At 33.1% G+C, this 10,651-nt stretch overlaps 1 long non-coding RNA gene across 1 annotated transcript; it reads left to right on the top strand.

Annotated features, from left to right (window-relative positions):
* The first annotated feature begins 356 nt into the window (after positions 1-356).
* Positions 357-8,742, top strand: LOC108910025. Its single transcript, XR_001964435.1, has 4 exons — positions 357-659; positions 764-1,041; positions 1,199-1,309; positions 8,280-8,742. It is a non-coding gene; the product is annotated as an uncharacterized LOC108910025 (long non-coding RNA).
* Positions 8,743-10,651: the final 1,909 nt, after the last annotated feature.

The following is a 10,651-nucleotide window of genomic DNA, read 5'->3' as shown; positions in this document are numbered from 1 at the left end:
GTTTGCAAACACAATGAATAAATTTCTAAATTTAAATCACTGCCCAATTTTCCACATAGTACCACATGACCAACGTTAAAAACTGCCTCCTTCTGATATACAACGAGAATTTTCGTAGGCATTTAAATAGGAAATGTATTCCACAAGGGATAACTTCATAGTTATAACCTAAAAAAATGTGTAAGTACATTAAATTGTAATGCTAGAAACAGTAGAAACAAACAAGGTAGACATAAATAATTGCCTTAAAATTTATTTATGAAATATTTGAAACCTATAAAATAACACAAAAGTCCAATAACAAAATTACGAATAATAATGGCAAATAAAATAGATGTTCAAATTAACAAGAACGCCAAAGTCAAACTTACCTTGTCTCGGAGTTTACCACTTTCGCCGCTTGGTGCGCTTGCATCTTAAAAATTATCGCGAATGACCATACCAGTAAATTCTATCCACTCTAGTTAGGGATGTTCTGTGATCAACTCTCACATATTTCGCAGTCGCACATCGCACGTTTTGTGGTTTCAAAATGGCGGTTTTGTAGTTGATCGTGGTTATATCATGTCCTTTCTGTTATTTGATTTTGTTTTATCATATAACTATTCAAAAATAAGTACCTGCCACCAGACCATCAAAAATTTTTACGTGTTATATAGGTGAGTTTGTTTATATTACCCGTGAATATAATTTAACATCTACTGGCATGTAATCTACATAGATGCCGGTAAAAAATTAAATCGATGAATTTGTTTGATTTTAGAATGAATGAAATCATTATGACATTAAGATGTCACATTAAGAATTCACGTGGATATGGATGAAAAGTCTGAACAAAATTGCTGAAACATTTAATAAAAACCAGGGTTTTTTATGTGTACTTACTAGAATTTGCTAATTTTATGGTGTCTGTTGCAAAGTTGGATCAATTGGATTGATATTGGTGAATATTTTGTCTAAAGAACTGAGGGAAGTGTACTGAGGAGATTCGCAACGTTTTGAGCAGAAATTTTGTAACATCTTGAAAAATTTATTGCAAAGGTGAGTAATCTTTTTATATACAGACATTTTAACATCTTTCTGATTTGTTGATAGATTTGGGTGTATTTTGTTTATGAAAAAAAAAGTCAAGGCACACCTTGAATAATACAGTTTGTTCCGAGGAATGTAAAATTTATATATGTCTAAACTATTTTAGGAATGTTTGGGGCAAGCATGTTGCAAGCAGCGAAGGAAGATTTTTTTCTTTACAAATACAGGCAATTTGGAAAGCTGCTAATGACTCGGCATCTTCTCCTGTTTTTGAAAGGTATGTTTATTACATTACATGCAGGAATTTTTTTAACTTTTCGAGTAGAATATTCCCGTAACATTCTACTTTTATCTCTTTTGTTTTCATACTTAGTAATAATGTTATGGTGCAGTTTTAGAAAAGTTATTACAATGCGATACTTGCAAAAGCGATTCTTTATGGCGTATCGTAGCTGCAAAATAAATTTATTATATTTTATATAAATATAGTGTGGGCAACAGTCAAAAAGGTAACGGTGTTACATCTCTCTTTTTTATCCACGTTACGAAATATCAGTAAGTGATAATGATTTATTTAATTGTTACATATAATGAACAAGAACCAAAGAAATTTATTTGCACTTTGTTGAAGAACCAAATCATTACGGTAAATGGTATGTTTTTCTAATATAAAAGTAAATATTTTGCTTTTTGAAGGAATTATCTTACACAAATATTTTGTTGAATCCAAAATATAATATAATATTGCAGTAAACTCGCTTAATTTTTTAAGTATATACAGGGTTTTTCAAACTCGACGTTCCAATGATGTTACAAGGTAACGAAAAATGTTATTGAAAATGGAGTATGGACTTCAAGCGGCATGTATTGAAGGACATTTTGCACCAAAAATTAAATTTTTAGATGATTTGAAAATTGTGTTGACGTCATGAAATACTTTTTTCCAGGAACATATCTATATTTTTTCATATTTAAAAAGAACATATTTTTCCGATAAACTTTTTTAAAAAATTTTTCTCCATCTATTTTCATTAAGAAGATCAGAAGTAAAAATAATAATTACAAACGATTTATAATAATTATTCCAGAATTTACTGCTTCGTTAATAGTAGGAGGCCATCGAAATCTTTCATACAAGGCTTGCTATGAGACTGTTAATGATGCAAGTTGCCAGAAGTCCTTAAAATAGTAATATCAAATGCATATTTAAATACTAAACATGTCTTTAATTAATCACACAGAAAACAAAAACAATAAAAGTAGAACAAAAAACAAGAATTATTTTATATGTATAACCAACATTTTAAAAATTATAACATATTTTCTATATGTCCAGCCCCTGTTGCTAAAAATAAATCTAACCGATGCCCAACTTTTATAATTATGTTCCTCAGCGTATCAGGGGTAGGGGTGAGTGGGGGAATGGTGGTCACTTAAACGAGTTGGTCTATAACTTTTAAAATGTTATTTATTTATCACATCTAAATAGTTTTACACTGAAGTTATTATAGTTAATTTATTTGATTGCTATAAATATTTAAAAAAAATTAAAAGCAACCGAGTAATTTTATTTTTAGCAACATTATGACATTGACCAGTATTCCTAAATGGCAATATTCTATTGACATTTTTTTTTTTTTGTAAATAATACCAGCATTGCAAATAAAGGGTATATTATTCAACATAAAGCATTTTTATAAGAAAAAGATAAACTAAACATTGTAATAGTAACAAACGTAAAAAAAAGAAGAAAAATTTACATACCACTTTATTTTCCTCGTCGTCTTATTTTTTCACAGGATTGTCCCACCCACCACAAATTCTACGCAAGTAAAACAGTTCTTGATTTTCGTTTTCAATATCGTCCATTTCATCATCTTGGTATAAGTTCCTTTCGTCTATATCATCATCTTCCGAGTTACTATCTAGTACTTTCTTCAAGTTTCTCTTAAATGCTTCTTTGCACTTTCCCGTTTTTACCACTCCCTTTTTTTGTATTTTTTCCAGCTTTTTCTGTTCTCTTTGCAGCCTGCTCTTCTAATTGTTGTTTCATGGGGTCTCAGTTAATACCTTTGAGTGTTGTTTAACTCGCTTACATGATTTTTTATTTGGACTAGTAGATGGAATTGACAATAAATCGTAAAAATATACTGTGGGTATTCCATTTCTTATAATATTTTGAGGGACGCTGCGTATTAGAAAAGTTTGAAATATCGTCTGAAGATAATGGTGGTCGTTTTGGTAAAACAACGTTTTCATTTTCTGAAGCAGCTGGGATCATTAAATTGTTTCATATGCCAATAAATCCAGAGCTACAGTAAAGGCTATCGCACCTAATATTTTAGATTTACTACTTAATACTTGGTAACTTTCAATTTTACTGTTTTGATGAAATATCTTTTTTGTACTCGGCCCTGCTTCATCCATAACTTGAAGACTTTTAGATGCTTCTTCTGAAGCATGAACAATATATTGTTATTCAAAAGTCGACTGATTTTCTTTGTCACTTCAGTTCGATTTGATCAGCCATCTGATATTTTAAATTGAGTTTTTCTATGGATCGATTCAAAAATACAAATCAATTTGAATCGATATATCGATTTATTGCACAGGATTAATAGATTTTTTGACAAATCGAAAATCGATGGTAGCAAGACTTTGAGAAATCCCTTATTTGGGTGAGCCATAGGGTAGGCCAGTGGAGTTGTGAGAACTGAGATCTGAAAAGTACAAATTCTTGGTTTCATATAAGGACTTCTTGAAGGAAAACTCAAATATTAGTACTAAACTTTTTATAAATGAGATAAACATCAGTTTAATAAACTTTAATACTGAAACAAGCAAAAAACTATTTTAAAAAATAACGTGCTATGCAAAATGTATACTTTCTAAGTAATTCTGGCCTTCTTCATCCAGGATTTCCTTAGCTTCCTCGTTTATGATATACAGGGTTGTGATTTAATAACGGATAAAATCAATAAAAGAGTGTGTAATTTTTTTTAGGAAAAATCCTCGGACACGTCGATTTTGTTTTTAGATTGCGCATATTTTGACATAAAATGTAGATGTACAGGGTGCCTCAAAAAAGCGTGGCAGAAATTTTATTTTTTTTTTCTTAAAGGGAACCCCCTATATATTTTTGCATTTTCGGATTTTCCGAAAAATTCTGGACATGTTTTGTGCATAATGTCCTACACCTATCTTCAACTGTTTTATATTTATATTTACGTTTAAGTAATAACACTTTGTATGAGAATTACCCAATTCTTTGGGAGTAATAATCTCAATGGTAGATTCAACAAAATAAAATAAAATGAAAAGCGTAGGTGACACAGACTTACTTGATGGTTTTCTGAAGGATAGAGAACGAACAGGTCTCTTGGATAAGTCTATGCACTTAAATGTAATAAAGCGTGGATATAGAAAATAATTATTAATTTTATAGCTGAAAGCGCGCACTGCTCTTCAGTCAACTTTTGCGGATATATTCTCTAGAGCCGAGAGTCGGCGTTGTCCGTGTCACTTATAAAAAAGCGCAAGAAAAAAAAACAAGATAAAAATAAAAATCATATTTTTAGGTGAGTGGGTAGGCAACCTAATTAACATTTTTATTCGAACAGACTTAATTTTTTAAAAACAAAATATTTACAAAACGCACTTTATTGTAAATAAATAGATGTACATTCTGGAAGTTTATTTTATTAAATGCTGGAAGTGGCCTCCATTAACAGCTCTGCAGTACCCCAAACGATAGATAAATTCTTGCTGTACATTTTCAACAGTTTCTGGAGAAATATTCCTAATTACATTATGAATACGATCTTTCAGGATATCAAGCGTGCGTGGCTTATCTTTGTACACTTCATTTTTGATATAACCCCAAAGAAAGTAGTCCAGTGGATTAAGGTCGGGTGATCTAGGTGGCCACTCTATTGATCCACGTCTGCCTATCCACCGGTTTGGGAAAACATCATCTAGGAATCTTCTAACAATCGCAGCATAATGGGGCGGTGCCCCGTCCCGTTGAAACCATAACGCTTGGTTTGGCATGTCTGGCATATTTTCATCAGGATACAGTGTCGCCAGTGCTGGAATCAAGTCGTTTACTAAAAAGTCATGATAACGTTCTCCCGTCAAAGATCCTTCAAAGAAGTATTATTATTACTATTACTCTGTTATTAATAATCCCTGCCCATACATTCACCATTTCATTATACTGAGAATGACTTTCCGTAAACCAGTGTGGTTTTGCTGGTGCCCTAAAATTTTGCCTATTTACTTCTCCATTCAAACAGAACGTTGCCTCATCTGAAAAGCATATCTGTTTTACTAGTCTAGGGTTATTATCAGCTCTTTCGGTCATGGTCTGGCAAAACTCGTTTCTGCGATCTGGATCATCTTCGAGTAGCTCTTGAAGTAATTGAATTTTATAAGGGTGCCACTTTTCCTTCTTTAAAAATTTTGTTACAGTCGATCTATGAACTGTATTATCTAAAGCGAGCTGAGTACTTGAGAGGTTAGGATTTTCGTTTCATGAAACCAGGATATCCAGTTTTTTGTCATTAGGAACGCCGGGCCTACCAGGTTTGCCAAGATCCTTAACAGTTCCAGTCTCTCTCCACTTAGCCTCAATTCTACTGATTGTAGACTGACTTACAGGTTCTCTGTTCGGATATTTATTGTTGAACATTATTCGAACTTCGTTGTGTGTTCTAGTTTTCTAACCACAGCCAAGCATAATTAATATTTCAATTCTCCGAGTCTCAGTTAAACGCATTGTAAATTTCAATTAACAATACAGTTCAAACTTTTAAGTAATTGACACAATGTGAAGACTAATGTCAAATATTCACAAACAGTGTAAATATTTCGTGAACAGTTGAAGATAGGTATAGAATATTATACACAAAACATGTCCAGAATTTTTCGGAAAATCCGAAAATGCAAAAATATATAGGGGGTTCCATTTAAGAAAAAAAAATAATTTCTGCCACGCTTTTTTGAGGCACCCTGTATATCTACATTTTATGTCAAAATATGCGCAATCTAAAAACATAATTGACGTGTCCGAGGATTTTTCCTAAAAAAAATTACACACTATTTTATTGAATTTATCCGTTATTAAATCACAACCCTGTATATAAAACTCCCTATTTTTTTCTTCAATGTGCTTCACTAGATTTTTCACAGTTTTGACTGTAGCCACTTTTATTCTGAGATATTTCTGGTAAACATCAAAAGCAATAATCTGTAACAAGTACAGAGGCAATTCGTTGCAAGTTTTTAGACGGAAGTCTGTTGATGACTTTTTTTGTGACGTGTGGTAGCAAAATGCACATTTATTATTTTTGTTCAAGTCAGTTTCACCAAGAATGAAATTAGAACCCGTCCCATACATGGCACGCTAGTACTATAGGATATCGAAAGAAACCAACCTCAAAATTTTTATACATGCGAATTGTGACAAAATTAGTTTGTGTTGTGGAAATAAAAAAAAACAATCTATACATAGGCCAACATTACATTTTTTACACTGCGTTCTCACAGCGATGGCTATGGTATGATTCCCAGCACACCATCTTCATCTCTTATTTGGAACATATTCAATGAAATGATCGGTTCTATCATGCCGGATATCACATGCCACCTCTGAATATGAAAAAGGTTGTCCAGATGATTTGAGTAGATTTTGAAACTTTTTTAGGTATATTTGAACTGTTTCTCTTCTAAATGAAAATGCCAATTGTGATATTTCAGGATGTAAACTTTTATATACTATCGAAGCGTTCTGAACACGTATATCTACAAGCCATGTAAAAATTGGCCGTCACCATTTCTCTCCTATAATGCCAATTCTGTTAACGTTAAGATTGGCATCCATTTGGTCGGTACCACCCATTTGGTTATGCAATTGGGTAGCGGAATTGAAATTTTTTTTTTTCGGTTACAGAATAGCGGCTAGCATTTGCAAGAGGATAAACTCCATGAACTGTGGCTGCTACAGTGACCACAGAATTGTCCATCCAACGTGTGACAACTACCTTTTTATCTGTTGTGGTAGCATACTCGAACGTACCACGTTTATTTTTTTTATATAGACTTGACTGATTGAATGGGACAATTTTTGGGCAACCGGTTTTATCGAACTGTTCCAGTTCCTTGGTATGCTTTACTTTTTAAAAAAATATAATGAATTGAAGTAAAAAGGTTATCCAAGTAAAATTGAAAAGGTTATGATATTGCCTGGAAAACTTTCCACTAGCTTAAGCCAAGGTGCAGCTGCTTGTTCCTCTTCCTTCTGGCTTGCTGTTTAGCTTGCTCCAACTTCGCATACTGCAATCTTCTTTCGAAGAGAGTACAATATGATCCCGTGCCTGTCCATAATAAGTCCATTATGTTGACTGATGGTATTTCAGACGTTTGCACATGTATTTCGGTTGGTACCTTTGCAACGTCACTGAGACGTGCACTGCTTTCGCATTGGCAATTCATAAAGAATTTTTTCCATAAAATGGCGCCCAAAATATCAGTCATGGTCTCATCGTAATCAATTTCTTTATGCAGTATGTAATTCTCAAGAATATTTTTATTTTGTTTATTAGGGATCGCAATTTGGTCATTTTATCGACTGGTTCAAGCTTTGAATTATCTGCACAATGCAAAAATTTCATAATTTGGATAAATAGGTCTCGTCTCGTTGTAAACTGTAGTGTTTGTCAAAATTTCACCCAAGTAGCTTTTTTCTAAGGCTTATTACCATAACCGGAATAATTAAAATTGCTAAAAATCACTTTATTTCTTCAAATGAAGTTTTTGGATCTGGACAATTTATAAAAAGAGCATGTCGATTATGAAAAATGTGTGCACACAAACTAATTATGGCAAAAAGCAAAAAGTATGGTATTACGTTGTATAGCGGCACTAGTAAGAAGTGTTGAAGTGTTAAAGAGCAAGACTCATATTTCACTCTTCATGGATGTATGTGTATTAGTCGCAGGTCTATATCGCGCAAGTGAAACAAAAAATTCTATCAAAAAACGAACAGAAAAGCAAATTATTTTGAATGCAATTATTTATCAATTATACTTACTAAACTAAGGCTAAAATTAATTATATTAAATGAGTAAGTTAACAAATACTGAACAGATTACTTTCCCCCACCAATACTTTTATGATTTCATCATTGACAAAAAGCTCAAAAACTTCAAGAGCTGACATGCTTCTATATTTTGAAAAATTTGTTTCAGGAAATACTTGAGGAATGCATCACGGTGAATCATCGTCCCTAGCCAAGTGAAGGTAGTTGGTCTAAAGCTTACAAACGTACTGAGAGGAAGATCGTCTTCAGAATCAAAGTGATCATTATGAATTTTATTTAAGGTAATGTGGGATAAGTGCACCCCTTTGTTTGTTTAGTTGAATTTCAAAATAAGAAAATTTCAAGTTCGACATTTTCATTGTTATGAATGTTTCTATACACCTGTGCTTTGCGCATACGAATCTCAAATTGAATGCTTCTTTAAAAATGCAAATATCTCTATTTGGGACATGGTAATACTTTTACAAAGTCATTTTCCGTAAATTCAGCTACATCATCAACAGTTGGGAGGTGGAACACTGATATTCCTTTATGAAAGGCACTTTTTCTCGCAAATTTAACTTGTAGTATAGGGTCAACTTCAATAATTTGTCTAACATAACGTTTGATCACTGTCTTTATGGGAAATTTGTAGCGTTGTTCCAAGCACTGAAGCTTTCGTATCGACAGAGCCGGTCAAAACGTAATGTTTTAGTAACGAAAGGTGGNCATTTTATCGGCTGGGTCAAGCTGGGTCAATTGAGGGGCCTGGAAGTAAAACTGTGCAAACCCCTTGACGCAACACTTTCGTCCCATACAAACATGTGACTCTTCCCTGACAGTAAATCATAAACACAAAAGTTATAGGTCCATAGTTGACGAAGGTAAAATACTTTAGAAGTGGTTAATAGAGGAGTTGGCAGAGCCTGTTGTAAATCGAAGCAAATAACGACCACGCTTTCATCATTTTTATTCACATCAATATCATCTTTCTTGGCATCTGTAGCCTTCTTGGCTTTTCTTTGGTGCAACTCCAAGTCGTGCTTGGCAGTGTTTACTATGTTTTCATCTTTAGAGTGTCTTATTAGATTTTGCAAGTTATCACAGCGGCTGCATGTATCACTATAGGGCTTATGAAATCTCAAGTTGAATTCCGTATTGAAAATGAACCTGTAGTAGGATTCTTTCACGGGTACTTCTTGTTTTTCAATGCAAAATTCTTTATAGAGTTCATACATTTTTTTAATACTTAGTTCACCTGAGAGATATTTTGTATTTGGGTTGTCTTTTCTTGAATAATGGCTACGATATTTTGGGAACATATTTATATGGGCTATAACAAAATTTCTTGATGATTCCTTAATTTTATTTGGAGGTTCCTTTTTACCTCGCTTATCAGGTTCAATCATACCATTTGTCGTTTTTTTACATACTACTTGAAATCGTCGCACAGAAATCTCAAAGGGTATGCAAAAAAAATTGCTTACATACACGCTTTCCCAATAGTGTGATTTCTGTACTGTATCCCTTACTAGAAGAAGCGGTGGCTTTACGTCTATTAGGTTCAGTTTTTTTTATACAAGACAGAAATGAAGTTTGTAGGTCATACGACGGAAGTTGATAAAATTTCGTGAATAACTTACGTTTGTTAAATTAAATTAAATTCTTTCAGTTCTCTTGCTTTTTGCAGTTTATTTTTCCTCTGTTTGTTCGTTCTGTTCGTAGTCTTTTAGCAGTAGTGTCCTTCCACTCATTTGGACGTCGTTTATCTTGCCTTGTTTTAGCTGGAGTTATATGTTTATTGTTTTCTACTCGTTCCTGTGTATCGGGAACATAATCAGAATCCTCGTCAGTCTGGTAAGGCTCCGAGACTTCTACATAAACAGAAAGCAAACATCTTATGTAATAACCTAGCCATACTTTCTGAATATAAATCAAGATAAACACATGCTAAGAAATTGACATAACCTAACATACCCTCTTAATGTAAAGCAAGAAAAGTAAATGCTAAGAAATTTAAAGTTTACTTACCATCACTTTCTGGATCAGTATCATTATCCATTTTATGACTTACGAAATGTGCTGATAATCCTTTCAATAATTTTTTCTAAACATAATTAAAATAAGATTGATCTTTGCAATTTACAACTTGCAAACAAAGCACACCAAGTAATAACTTCAAATCTGAAAACGGGAACTGTCCACTTGAACCGTTTTACCACAGACGGAAACTGTAAAAACGTTCTAGTGGTAAAGAGATTCAAGTCCACTTGAACCGTTTTACCACAGACGAAAACTACAAATATTTTCATTTGTTCATCAGGATCATGGAAGATGGCCCCAGGGGTCGCGAAATTCACTTGAATCTATTTACCTCCAAGTAGAGATACCTTTTAGGAGTGGCATACTGCACTTGGTTAATTTTTTAGAAAAAGTGCACTTGAACCGTTTTACTTCCAGGCCCCTCAATTATCTGCACAATGCAAAAATTTCATAATTTGGATAAATAGGTCTCGTCTCGTTGTAAACTGTAGTGTTTGT

This window comes from Anoplophora glabripennis, unplaced genomic scaffold (genome assembly GCF_000390285.2).
Source record: "Anoplophora glabripennis isolate ALB-LARVAE unplaced genomic scaffold, Agla_2.0 scaffold578, whole genome shotgun sequence".
NCBI classification, from domain to species: Eukaryota; Metazoa; Arthropoda; class Insecta; order Coleoptera; family Cerambycidae; genus Anoplophora; species Anoplophora glabripennis.
Note: the sequence above shows the minus strand (reverse complement) of the source record. Positions and strands in the feature narration are given on the sequence as shown.